The sequence below is a fragment of the Bos mutus genome, chromosome 15 (genome assembly GCF_027580195.1).
Source record: "Bos mutus isolate GX-2022 chromosome 15, NWIPB_WYAK_1.1, whole genome shotgun sequence".
Lineage (NCBI taxonomy): Eukaryota > Metazoa > Chordata > Mammalia > Artiodactyla > Bovidae > Bos > Bos mutus.
The window spans coordinates 52129647-52142331 of record NC_091631.1 but is presented as its reverse complement, the minus strand read 5'-3'; the positions used below and the strand labels follow the sequence as shown (position 1 = coordinate 52142331).

General features: G+C 40.0%; 1 protein-coding gene across 5 annotated transcripts in view; it reads right to left on the bottom strand.

The window, feature by feature from the left end:
- Nucleotides 1-12685, bottom strand: part of SIK3 (SIK family kinase 3) — a 263839-nt gene that overhangs the window by 211081 nt on the left and 40073 nt on the right. The window contains exon 1 of one of the 5 annotated variants that reach the window (XM_070384165.1): nucleotides 8621-8640. The exons of the other annotated variants lie outside the window; for them this stretch is intronic. The gene's annotated coding sequence lies outside the window, so the exon portion shown is untranslated. Of the gene's footprint in view, nucleotides 1-8620; nucleotides 8641-12685 lie in introns of those variants that run through there. 5 annotated transcript variants of the gene reach the window in all.

Genomic DNA, 12685 nt, shown 5'->3' with positions numbered 1-12685 from the left:
TCAAAAGAAAAATGGGAAAAAAATGGAAAACACTCCCAGTAGGTAAAAAGGGAAAACGTAATTCACATTACGCAAATCACAACTAGCCCAGATAACCTACAAAGTTTATTCTAGAGTACAGTGGAATACAAGGTAGAAAAGATAATAGGAGCCAGACTGTAGAGCAACCTGAATGGTAAAGAGTTTAGAATTTACCTTGTATACAAGGGGGTACCCTTGGAGGATTTTTTTTAATGCATGAGAAAAATCAGAACAGGACTTCTGAAAGATTAACATGGCAGCACTATAAAGAACAGACTGGAGAGAAAAGCATAAAGGTAGAAAGACCAGTTACTATTGCAATAGCCCAGACATGCTAAGGTGTCAAGGGCTGGCAATGGAATCAGACCACATGGGACTTAATGACTTAATATTCCAGAATCATCTATAAAGAGCCCAAATCCAGCATTCATTATAAGCTCTATATTATGTTTACAATAAAGAAATCTCTTCTCTGAATCATTAAAAGGGAAAAGTTTTAACATTTCAATAAGAATAAGGTTGAAAAAGTAGAAACAGCTCTACTCAACAAAACAAACAAAAAGGTGTAACAGAAATTCTAGCCTTGAACTGTGTCCCTTTAAACAAAAAACATTAGAGGTTCTCTCACACTCTGGAGAAACTTCTGCGAAGACCACACGCCATCAGTTGCATTCTGCCTGCTATAGGTAGGAAGCTTCATTGTAATACCAAATTTCTGGTCAAAGAGCTCACTGAGGTTAGGAGCAAACAGTTTCGTGTCTCTAATGCCACACTTGCAGAAGCAGTCATTTCCAGAAGAGGTAAGATGCTGATGGCTAAAACATGGGAGGCTCCAGCGCTTTATTACGAGTCAAGCAAACAGTGCGACAGGTTCAATGTTTGTTGGGGGCTCCTGTGTACTAGATACCAAAGACACAGAGATGACTAAAACACAAGTTTCACCTTCAAAGAAGCCACAATCTACTGGAAAAAACACAACAGAAAAGTAACTGTAATAAAGAGGGAAATGCTGTTGTGAGGAATGTAAGAGATGTCTTGAGAACAATAATAATAATAGCCAATATTTAAGAAGTACTTCGTATGTGCAGGTTCTATTCAAAGCATTTTTCCCATATTAATTCACTTAATCCTCACAGTGAGAGCAACATTATCCACTTTTTATAGATTAGGGACACAGATAGGTTAAATAGTTTTATTCCTGTTCTACAGCTGCATTATTAACCAAGACAGACTGACTCATGGACTTTAACTACCCACTGTAAGGCCTGGCAACCCACTCCAGTGTTCTTGCCTGGAGAATCCCAGGGACGGGGGAGCCTGGTGGGCTGCCGTCTATGGGGTCGCACAGAGTCGGACACGACTGAAGTGACTTAGCAGCATAAGGCCTCTTTAAAAAGGGCCAATTAATGTTGCCTGGAAGGTTAGACTAAAGAGAAGAAAAAGAGAAGATTAACATATTTATCAATGTATCCACCCACCACTGAAGGATGACCAAGAATTCACCAGATGGCTGAGGAGTTTGGGGAGGAGCTATAGGCAGTTATTCACAGGGAGTGGTTGAGGGGACAGCAGCCCAAGCAAAAAGGGGCAGCCCCAGCCGGGGAAGGACAAAGGCATGAGAGTTGAGAGTGCATGGGGCACTGGCCCAAGTGTCAGCAGACAGCGCAGGACCCACGGGTTCCAGGAACAAGGGATGAGGCTACAAAGACTGGGAGGTCGCAGGCCTTGCAGGTCCACACGTCACGTAAGGACACATCTGAGTCCTTTACTGCTGAGTGATATGAGCAGATCTGCCTTCAATAAAGATAAATGGTGGTGAAAGGTGGGAGGTAGCCTGGAGACCAGGAGACCAATTAGGAGGTTACACAATAATTCTGTGAGAAATGATAAGGAGTGGATGAATGCAAGCAGAGGCTTCTGAAGTACTGATAGAATCAACAGTAGTTGCTGACTAACTGCAGGTGGAGGTTAAGGAAGAGGAGGCAGAACAAAAAAGGCATTTCTCAGGCTTTTGCTCTGGGCAGCACAGGGCAAAATTCGACTTTTAAGATGAATAGTAATAATTAATAAATAATAAAGTCCTTTTATTTATCATCCTTTCAAAAATGGAGAAGTTGAGGCTTAAATAAGTAATTTATTTAAGGTCACAGTCACTAAGCATTGAAGCCAGAGAACAACTAAAGACTTCAAACAGAGTTTAAGTTTGGCATGGTATCCAGTGAAAAAATGAAAGTGCTAGTCACTCAGTTGCCTCTGACTCTTTGCAACCCTATGGACAACAGGTCACCAGGCTCCTCTGTCTGTGGAATTCTCCAGGTAAGAATACTGGAATAGGTAGCCATTTCCTCCTCCAGGGGATCTTTCCAACCCAGAGATTAAATGCATGTCTTCTGCACTGCAGGAGAATTCTTTACCATCTGACTCATGAGGTGTCCAAATATGAGTCTCCAGTAGGCAGCTAAGTATCTTTGTATGGACCTCAGGAAAGCTGGCAATCCTAGAGGTTTGTTGTTGTTGTTCAGTCGCTAAGTTGAGTTCGACTCTTTGTGACCCCCTGGACTGCAGCATGCCAGGCTCCCTTGTCTTTCACTATCTCCTGGAGTTTGCTCAATGTCATGCCCATCGAGTCAGTGATGCCATCCAACCATCTCATCCTCTGTCACCCTCTTCTTCTCTTGCCCTCAATCTTTCCCAGCATCAGGGTCTTTTCCAATGACTTGGCTCTTCACATCAGGTGACCAAAATATTGCAGCTTCAGCATCAGTCCTTCCAGTGAATATTCAGGGTTGATTTCCTGTGGGACTGACTGGTTTGATCTCCCTGCAGTCCTAAGGACTCTCAAGAGTCTTCTCTAGCACCACAGTTTGAAAGCATCAATTCTTCAGCACTCAGCCTTGTTTATGGTCCAACTCTCACATCCATACATGACTACTGGGAATACATAGCTTTGACTACATGGACCTACGTTGGCAAAGTGATGTCTCTGCTTTTGAATATGTTGTTTAGGTTTGTCATAGCTTTCCTTCCAAGGAGCACGCATCTTTTAATTTCATGGCTGAAGTCACCAGCCACAGTGATTTTAGAGCCCAAGAAAATAAAATCTGTCACCACTTCCACTTTTTCCCCTTTTATTTGCCATGAAATGACAGGACTAGATGCCATGATCTTCATTTTTTAAATGCTGCATTTTAAGCCAGCTTTTTCACTCTCCTCTCTCACCCTCGTCAAGAGCTCTTTAGTTCCTCTTCACTTTCTGCCATTAGAGTGGTATCATCTGCATATGTGAGGTTAGAAACAGTTACAATAACAACAGAACTACATTATTATCACTATTCTACTACTAGTATTTATTGAGCACTTGCTGTAAATGAGACACAGTTTAAGTGTTTCATATAGATTATTTCATCTACTCTACATTGATACTACATTGATAGTAGATACCACTATCCTCAGAGGAAAAAAGAGAAGTGAAGTAAACTCTTCTGACCTCTCAGACAGAAAATAATGGAATCGGATTCAAATGTAGGTCTTTCTGATCCGGAGGAAGCAGAGACGGGAAAGAGAGCCTGAACGTGAGTGGGGAGGAAGAGCAAAGGACTGAACCCAGAATTTAATCACTGAAAAAGCAAGTAGAGAAACAGAGTGGCAATGGGGCTTAAGAAGTAGTACTCTCAGTGAAGGAAGTGAGAAATCAGAAGGCATTTCTGTTTTGGAAAACGAAAGGAAGGGAATTTTTAAAAAGAACCCGCCTCCTCTGTCCATGGGATTCTCCAGGCAAGAATATTGGAGTGGGTTGCCATTTCCTCCTCCGGGGGTCTTCTGGACCCAGGGATTGAACCTGCACCTCTTATGTCTCCTGCACTGGTAGGTGTGTTCTTTACCACCACCACCACCTGGGATGCCCTTAAAAAAGAACACGGTAGTTAACAGTGTCAAATGATACAAAGAGCTGAAGAAAAGCCCTATAGATGCACTGGTAGGTGTGTTCTTTACCACCACCACCACCACCTGGGATGCCCTTAAAAAAGAACACGGTAGTTAACAGTGTCAAATGATACAAAGAGCTGAAGAAAAGCCCTATAGATGCAGAGGATCTGTTAGCACAGGAGTCCCCAACCTCTGAGGATGAGATGGTTAGATAACATCACCAACTCAATGGACATGATTTGAGCAAACTCCAGGAGACAGTAGGGCTTCCTGGTGGCTCAGACGGTGAAGAATCTGTCTGCAATCAATGCAGAAGACCCAGGTTCGATCCCTGGGTTGGGAAGATGCCCTGGAGAAGGGAACAGCTACCCACTCCAGTATTCTTGTCTGGACAGAGAAGCCTGGCATATTGCAGTCTATCGGGTCACAAAGAGTGGGACACGATTTAGCAGCTAAACAACAACCACCCCAGCCTCTGAGATCTAATGCCTGATGATCTGAGGTGGAGCTGATGTAATAATAATAAAGTACACAATACATGTAATGGGCTTGAATCATCCCGAAACCATCCCCTAACTTCTGGTCTGTGGAAAAATTGTCTTCCACAAAACCGGTCCCTGGTGCCAAAAAGGTTGGAGACTGCTGTGTTACAGAATGGGCAGAGAGAAGAGAGCCAGCAGAGAAGGAGAGATATTAAGTGGGAAATGACTCATTTTTAAAAGTCCCACAGAAGCAGCAGAGAGACAGGAGGAGGCCAGTGACGGTGCCTGCACAGAGCACAGGCTCCTCCCAGCTGCTGCTCAGAGCAGAAACCAGATGCAGAGTAACCTGCCAGCTCTCATCAGAAGTCCAAATGCACACACCTTCCAACCAGTTCTGCTCTTCTAAAACTTGTCTGTGCATTCATATCCAAGCAAGTATAAAGCTATGAATGCAAGGATGTTTCCCGTTCCGTAGTTTTGGGAAAGTGAAAAAACAGAAATAAAAGTTCATCAGTTAAGGTACACTGCCGAGGGCATGGGTTCAATCCCTGCAAGGGGAACTAAGATCCTACAAGCCATGCAGCAGAGCCAAAAAATAGAAGAAATAATACAGAGATATCCCTTACACTCTTTACCTAATTTCCCTCAATAGTGATATCTTCCAAAACTACAGTTCAGTATAAAATATTAGCTCTTAATATAAAAACAAACTTACAATGGTATGGTATTTAAAGTGTCCATACAGTTTGTGTATGTATAGGAGGAGACATACATGTGACTGCTAATAGTTGATACCTCTGAAAAAATGGTAATGGTTAAGCAAGAAAGAAAATGGAGGAATACAGTTACACTAATTGTTCTTACTTACCAAGTGCACATATTGCTTTTAGGATATCAAAGGTAAACAGGTAGAGGGGTTAACTTTTGAAATAAATAGGGCACGTCTTCTTTCGATCAAAGGAATTTTTCATTTTTAAGCAGAAGGGGAGGAAACTGAGGACCTTCACACTGAAAGCCTCTGTTTACTCACTCATTGTGTCCTAGCCTCCTCACTTCCGGCTCTGTTCTAGGCCCCTGGAGAATCCAAAACTAACCAGACAGGTGCCATCTCTGAATTCAAGGAACTCAACAGCTACCAAGGAAGGTGGACATTAGTCAGAAACGACACAGCACAGCACAGCAGTTCAGAACACAGGCTCTAGGGACTGACTGCTGGGGTTCAAATCCCAGTGCTCCTACCAAATGGCTATGTGACTTTGGACAAGCGACTTAACACTCTCCACTTCAGTTTCCCCATCTGAAGTGGGGACAATTCTAGGTCCTATGTACTTACCCATCTCTCTAGCCTATCAGATTGCTGTGAAAACTAAAAAAGTCCACATGTATAAAGTGCTTGGAAGGGTGTCTGACATACAAACACTCAAACGTCTACTGTTATTGTTACTCTCCTGACCATTAACTATTTCAGGGAGAATTTAATCTATCTTCAGGCCAATGGAAGGTTAGGAATAAGCCTTTCCAAGGAACTGACATATATGTCTCAAAGAGGAGTCTGAATTAAACACCAAAAGAGAAAACCTGTCTGGCCGAGGAAAGAACATATATAACTACCCTACGCTAAGAATGAGCTTGGCATGTGACGGATTTGAAAAAAAGCCCGTGAAACAGGAGCTCTGAGAGGAGAGAGATGAGGCTGGAAAACCAGAAAGGGCATGTTAAACTTAACATTTTATCTTTATCTGAATAACAAAAGGGATCACACAAGAAATAACAGATTTGCTGGATTTCCTTCTTTTTATAAAGATCACTTTGCTGGAGTATATGGAATCTTCTGTGGCAGAGGGAGGTGAACCTGAGTTCTGTTTAGAAAAAACAGTCATTCTGGTGAAGGAGAAATGAAATCAACCACAGACAAGTAAGAAGACTACTAAAGAGAATAACAAGCATATATGGGAGCGGAGTGCCTCATGAGTCAGTAAGAGAACAAATGAATACGATTCAGTCATTTCTTGAAGCTCTATGGCAGGAACACAGAAAATGGGCAGCACTGTTCACCCACAGCTGGAGACCTGCCTGACCCACGGGAGAGAAGAGCAAGGGTGCGAGGGAACCGAGGGCACCCATGACTCATCGCAAGTGATCAGCTATGGTGTCCATATGGGCTACAATCCCAGGAGCAACAGTACAGATCTGGGGACAGAGAAGATTTAAGGGGCTGGAGGCCTCGGTGAAATGAGAGAATAAGTTCAGCAAATGGCAACCTGAGAAGGCAGGAAACCATGTTCAGAGAGCCAAATTTCCAAACTTATGATTTCAGAGGTGGAAGTCTGACTGGCCGCAGGAAAAGACTGCTACAGACCAGTGGAGGGACAGATAGTTGCAATGAGAAGATCCAGCCAGAATGAGATTAGGATCCTGGACAAGCAAACAAGTTGGACATGAAAGGCACATGAGATCATGGAAGGAGTAAGAATAAGCTATTTACAAGGATAAGAATTAAATTTTCAATTACATTCTTAAATATAATACCACAAGGAATGTGTTTTAAAGTATCTGGAATACAACAAGGATGCCTTCTGAAAAACAAAGCTTCATCTATTCATTCAGCCAAATCATCTTCAAAGATGTCCATGCTATAAGGCATTCCTGATAAAAAGCTCTTAGGCAAACACAGAAGGAAACTTGCTTGATTATTTGTCACAACTGGAGAGCAAGCCTCAAAAACTGGAAGGAAATCTTTGCAAAACATAAATCTAATGAAGGACTGGTATCCAAAATATACAAAGAACTCTTAAAACTCAATAGAAAAAAAAAAAACACTTTTTTTAATGGGCAAAAGATCTCAACCTCACCAAAGAAGATACACAGACATATGAAAAGATACATGCTTCAAATGTTATTAGTGAACTGCAAATTAAAAAAAAAAAGATTATCACTATGACCTATTAGAATGGCCAAAATCCAAAACACTGGTAACACCAAATGCTAGCGAAAATGGGAAATAGGAACTCTATTTCATTGCTGGCAGGAATGCAAGATGGTACAGTCACTTTGGAAGACAATTTGGCAGTTCCTGACAAAACTAAACATACTCTTACCATATAATCTAGCCATGTAATCACGCTCCAAGATATTTACCCCAATGAGTTGATAACTTAAGTCCACACAAAAATCTTCATGTGGATGTTTATAATAGTTTTATTCATAATTGCCCAAACTTGGAAGTAGACGAGATAGCTTCAGTAAATTGATAAACTATGGTATATCCAGACAATGAAATATTTAGTTATAAAAAGATATAAGCTACCAAGCCTCAAAAAGACACAGAAGAATCTTAAATGCATACTGCTAAGTGAAAGAAGCCAACTCGAACAAGCTACATACTCTTATGATTCCAACTATGATTCCAGAAATCTGGAAAAGGCAAAATTATGGAGACAGTAAAAAAGGCCAATATTTGCCAGGATTGAGGCCTGGAGGAGAGAGGAAGAGAGGAATAAGTGGAGTATGGGGTATTTTTAGGGCAGAGAAAGTATTCTGTGTGATACCACAATTGTATGTACATGACATTACACATTAGTCCAAATCCACAGAATGTACAAGATAAAATGTGGACCCTAAGGTAAACTATGGACTTTAGTCTAAAATAATGTTATCAGTATTGGCTCATTAGTTATAGCAAATGTACCACACTAACACAAAGATGCTAATATTAGGGGAGGGAAGGGAAGGAGGTACATGGAATTCTCTACATTCTGCCTAATTTTTCTGTAAATCTAAAACTGTTTCCAAAAGTAAAGCCTATTAATTTAAAACGAAAACTAAACTAAGAGCATTACCATGTGAGTCACACAGAGAAAATAATATCTGCTATTGAAGAAATATATCCAAGAGCTGAAGGCTACAAACTGCCTGAGCTTGGGCCGGCTCGTCCACTTAGTGGCTGTGTCGTTGTGGGCAGTCATTAACTTGTCTAAGTCTCGGTTTCTTCACCGGTAAAGGGGGTGCTAATCATCAAGGAGTTAAGACTGCGTCTACACATGTACAGCACTCAGCACGGTGACCAGAACATGTCAAGTATTCAATAAATATTAGCTCCTTGTTACTCAAAACAAGGTCTGTAAGCTTGTAAACCAGCATTACCCGGGGGCTCATCAGAAACGCAGCCGCTCAGGCACGCCCAGACTTACTGAGTTTGCTTTCTGGTAAGATCTCCCGGATGATTTCTGTGCCTAATAAGGTTGAGGAGCACAGCATCTCAGGTGGTATTACTGGCATCATGGCTCTTCTTCAACGTCACTAAAAAAGGAGTATAAATACTGGAAGAACCCAAATTATTGTTTGCTGATGATTATGAAAGTCTAAAAAGGGAGAATTAATTGTAATACTTAATAAATTTTGAAATATATGCTAAAGTGACTAATTAAAACATGTAGCACAGGTACACAGTAAGTAGGCTTTATTAAGACTATATGTTAACGAGACCATTTCAAACATGCAAGTAAGTGATAAATTACGAGAAGTTGGTTATTAGTATTTTTAAAGTCAGATCTTTATCTCATATTATACTGAAAATATATTCCAAGTGGATTAAAAACCTAAATATTAAAAATAAGTTTATAAAGCACTGGAAGAAAATATAGGACATTTACATTCCTAAGCACACATAAAACCCAAAAATCATACTAGAACTTTAGTTTTTTAAAAAACTTTTATATGACAAAAGATACTACAAAAGTTGAAAGTTAAATAATAAGCTGAGAGAAAATACACCATACATAACACAGATTTAAAAACTATATATGATTTTTTAAAAGTCCTATACATGAACAAAAAAAGTCTTTCAAAAACCCAACAACAAAAAAATGGGGGTGGAGGAATAAAGTAGGCTTCACGTGCAAAGAGAGTAAACAACAAAAGCTGCAGTAGAACAAAACAAAGAAATTTACCTACAAATATTTTTATGTGCACAGAAAAAGACATGGAAGTACATATATCATACTGTTCAGTTCAGTTCAGTCGCTCAGTCGTGTCCGACTCTTTGCGACCCCATGAATCGCAGCACGCCAGGCCTCCCTGTCCATCACCAACTCCTGGAGTTCACTCAGACTCACGTCCATCGAGTTGGTGATGCCATCCAGTCATCTCATCCTCTGTCGTCCCCTTCTCCTCCTGCCCCCAATCCCTCCCAGCATCAGGGTCTTTTCCAATGAGTCAACTCTTCGCATGAGGTGGCCAAAGTACTGGAGTTTCAGCTTTAGCATCAGTCCTTCCAATGAACACCCAGGACTGATCTCTTTTAGTAGTTAAATCTAGAGAACAAAACGTGAGAATGGGGGACTTTCTTTTTCTTTATAAACTTCTGCACAGACTGACATTTTTACATTACAATGAATTTTTTAAAAACTTAAAAAAAAAAAAAATTTAAAAACTTATCATTGTTTAGTTATAAAAGAACAAATACTGAGTGTTGGAAGTTTTAGCATAAAAGGCAAATACTTTCAAGAAGAAAGCTTCCTGGCTTTCCCTACAGCTACTTAACCTCAAAATCATATGACATTTGGAAAATATATCTTCACATTATCAAAATTTTCCTAAGAATTCTTAAGCAAAAATATGCCAATTTTTTGTCCTCCCCACATAGACCACTATATTCAATTTCCAGTGGCCCTCTGTTCAAAGCCGGTTCCAACCTAACTTCAAAAGTGAAGTGTCTAAACCAGACAAGAAATTTAGCAACATAACATCAAATATTGATATGGAACCCACATGTCCAAAATATGCCTAACAGTAACAGACAGCAACTGTTTAAGAGTAACTGCAAGTAACTCCATATCCACTTCAGTTTCAATTCTGAATCAGTTCTCACTAAACTGGAAAAAAGTTTTTTGAACCATTTGTCACCTCTGACTAAACGCAGGCTTCAGCCCCTAAATCGTTGTGTGGAAAAAGTACATGCCCTCAAGAACTGCCAGTGGAAGGGTTTTTCCAGAAAAAGCAGTTCGCACACACAGCAGGAAAATCTTGTACAGAGGGAACTTAGCTACCACTTTAATTCCCTCAACCAATTTAGAAACTACTGGAAGTAAATGACTAAGAAGTAAAACATATGAGAAAAGGTGAAAAAAAATTTTTTACATATTAAAAACACACAAAGTGGTTCAAATTTGTTTGTTTTTAAAAGTTGCCTTTTGCTGAAATTAGAATATTACCTTCTTCTGCTCTGGATGAAATGGAAATTAGTTTTCCTAGTTTTCTATAATGCACTTAGAAGTCTGTAGCTGCTATCATGAATTACATTAATATGACTACCCAGAGGTTTTCTTACTACTATACTTAGCAAAATGTATTACACGTAGGTTCGCCTAACTATTCTTCACATCATTAGACCTGAATTTAATAAATATATACTACTAGTTGTTGGAATCCAGCACCCTCACCTTTCCCTAATACTGTCGCTCAAACAAGTTGAAGCTAAAATAATCAGCATCTTTGTCTCAGAAGATATGACCATGACCACAATGAAACCTTAAACTGGTGAGGTTGGAATCCTTGCACAAAGCAAAGCAAAGATTCACTACCTTTCACCATTTATGTATAATAATAACTGGCACAGCACCTTGGTTTCTACAGCGTCCAGACACAGAACCCCTAAGCACGGCAGCACCCTCTGCTCAATCTAAATTCAGCTGCCAGGCTATCTGCAACCAAAACAAACTGTAGGACCTGGTTTCCCTTTTTCAAAAGGTAAACAATCCCTTTGGCCTGACTTATCAATAAAGATGTGAGTAAAAAGAATTATCAGGAGGAGAGCATTCCCAGGTTTTAAGTTCTTAAGTTCTCAGTGAAGTTTCTTAAGATTCCTCACTTAGAAGATAAAGACAAGCCTTGTCAAGTAACACTAGAAAGGCACACTCTACTCCAAGAAAAACAAAACAAAAACCTCTTCAGGTACACTGATAACTTTATTATACACCAATGGGCATATCATCAGAAAGATCTAGGGGGGGAAAATGTGCCTGTAAAAGTACAGCATTAAACATTCGGACTGGTCAAGAGAAAACAGGCTCAAAACTAAAGTCAAAATTCCTCAGTATTTTTAAGTTTGGGCTTGCTCCTGTCCCAAACAAGCTCCTAAGCTTGCTCTTGAGTGTAATTTGTCAGTAACTGCCAAGAAAAAAAATTTAAACAACACAGAGTGCTTGTTTTATCCAATTTATAACATACTTCTTTATCATCAGAGAAACACTAAAAGTTACATAACCCTACATCTTTTGTAATTATCTTCTAAAGACAATTACAAAGATAATTTATTTTCTAGAGACAATTATCTTTTCATTTTATTTTAAATAAAAACAGCATACAAATTTATGGTCTCCCTTTCTTAACTGCTTTTTCTTTATTTTTTGAGATTCAGTTCAGTCACTCAGTCGTGTCTGACTCTTTGCAACCCCATGGACTATAGCACGCGAGGCTTCCCTGTCCATCACCAACTCCCAGAGCTTCCTCAAACTCATGTCCATCGAGTCAGTGATGCCATCCAACCATCTCATCCTCTGTCCTCCCCTTCTCCTCCTGCCTTCAATCTTTCTGAGATTACTGACTCTCAAAACTGGATAACAGAGACTGCGGAGGAAATTTATTTTCTTCCAATTCAACTACCAGGCATTTTACCTTCAGCAGTAGTTTTGTGTTTAACCATCATTCACATTTCTTCTCTATGATAAATACTGCCACAGGTTAGGAGGAACAATACAATTTAGCTCAGTGGGTAAAGAATCTAACGGCAATGCTGGAGATACAGGAGGCATGGATTTGATCCTTGGGTCAGGAAGATCCCCTGGAGGAGGAAATGGCAACCTACTCCAGTACTCTTGCCTGAAAAATCCCATGGACAGAAGAGTCTGGCAGGGCACAGTTTGTGGAGTCACAAAGAGCAGGATATGTCCAAGCAACTAAGCACACAATATAACTGAGCATGTTATCTTTTTAGATTTTGTACTTATAATTTCTGGCTGCTACTCAGATCTTGATTGTCTACTCATAAATCTACAACAGCCTTTTTTGGAAAAGGCACAGAACTTCAACTTAAGTTCTTTCTACTTAGAAAAGGCAGAGTAATTAATAACTAAATGCCCTACAAATTGAGTTCTCTTAAAACACTCAAAATATTACTTATAGTTAATTAATAGATCTTAGGGGACAGCAGAGGATGAGATGGTTAGATAGCATCACTGATTCAATGGACACAAATT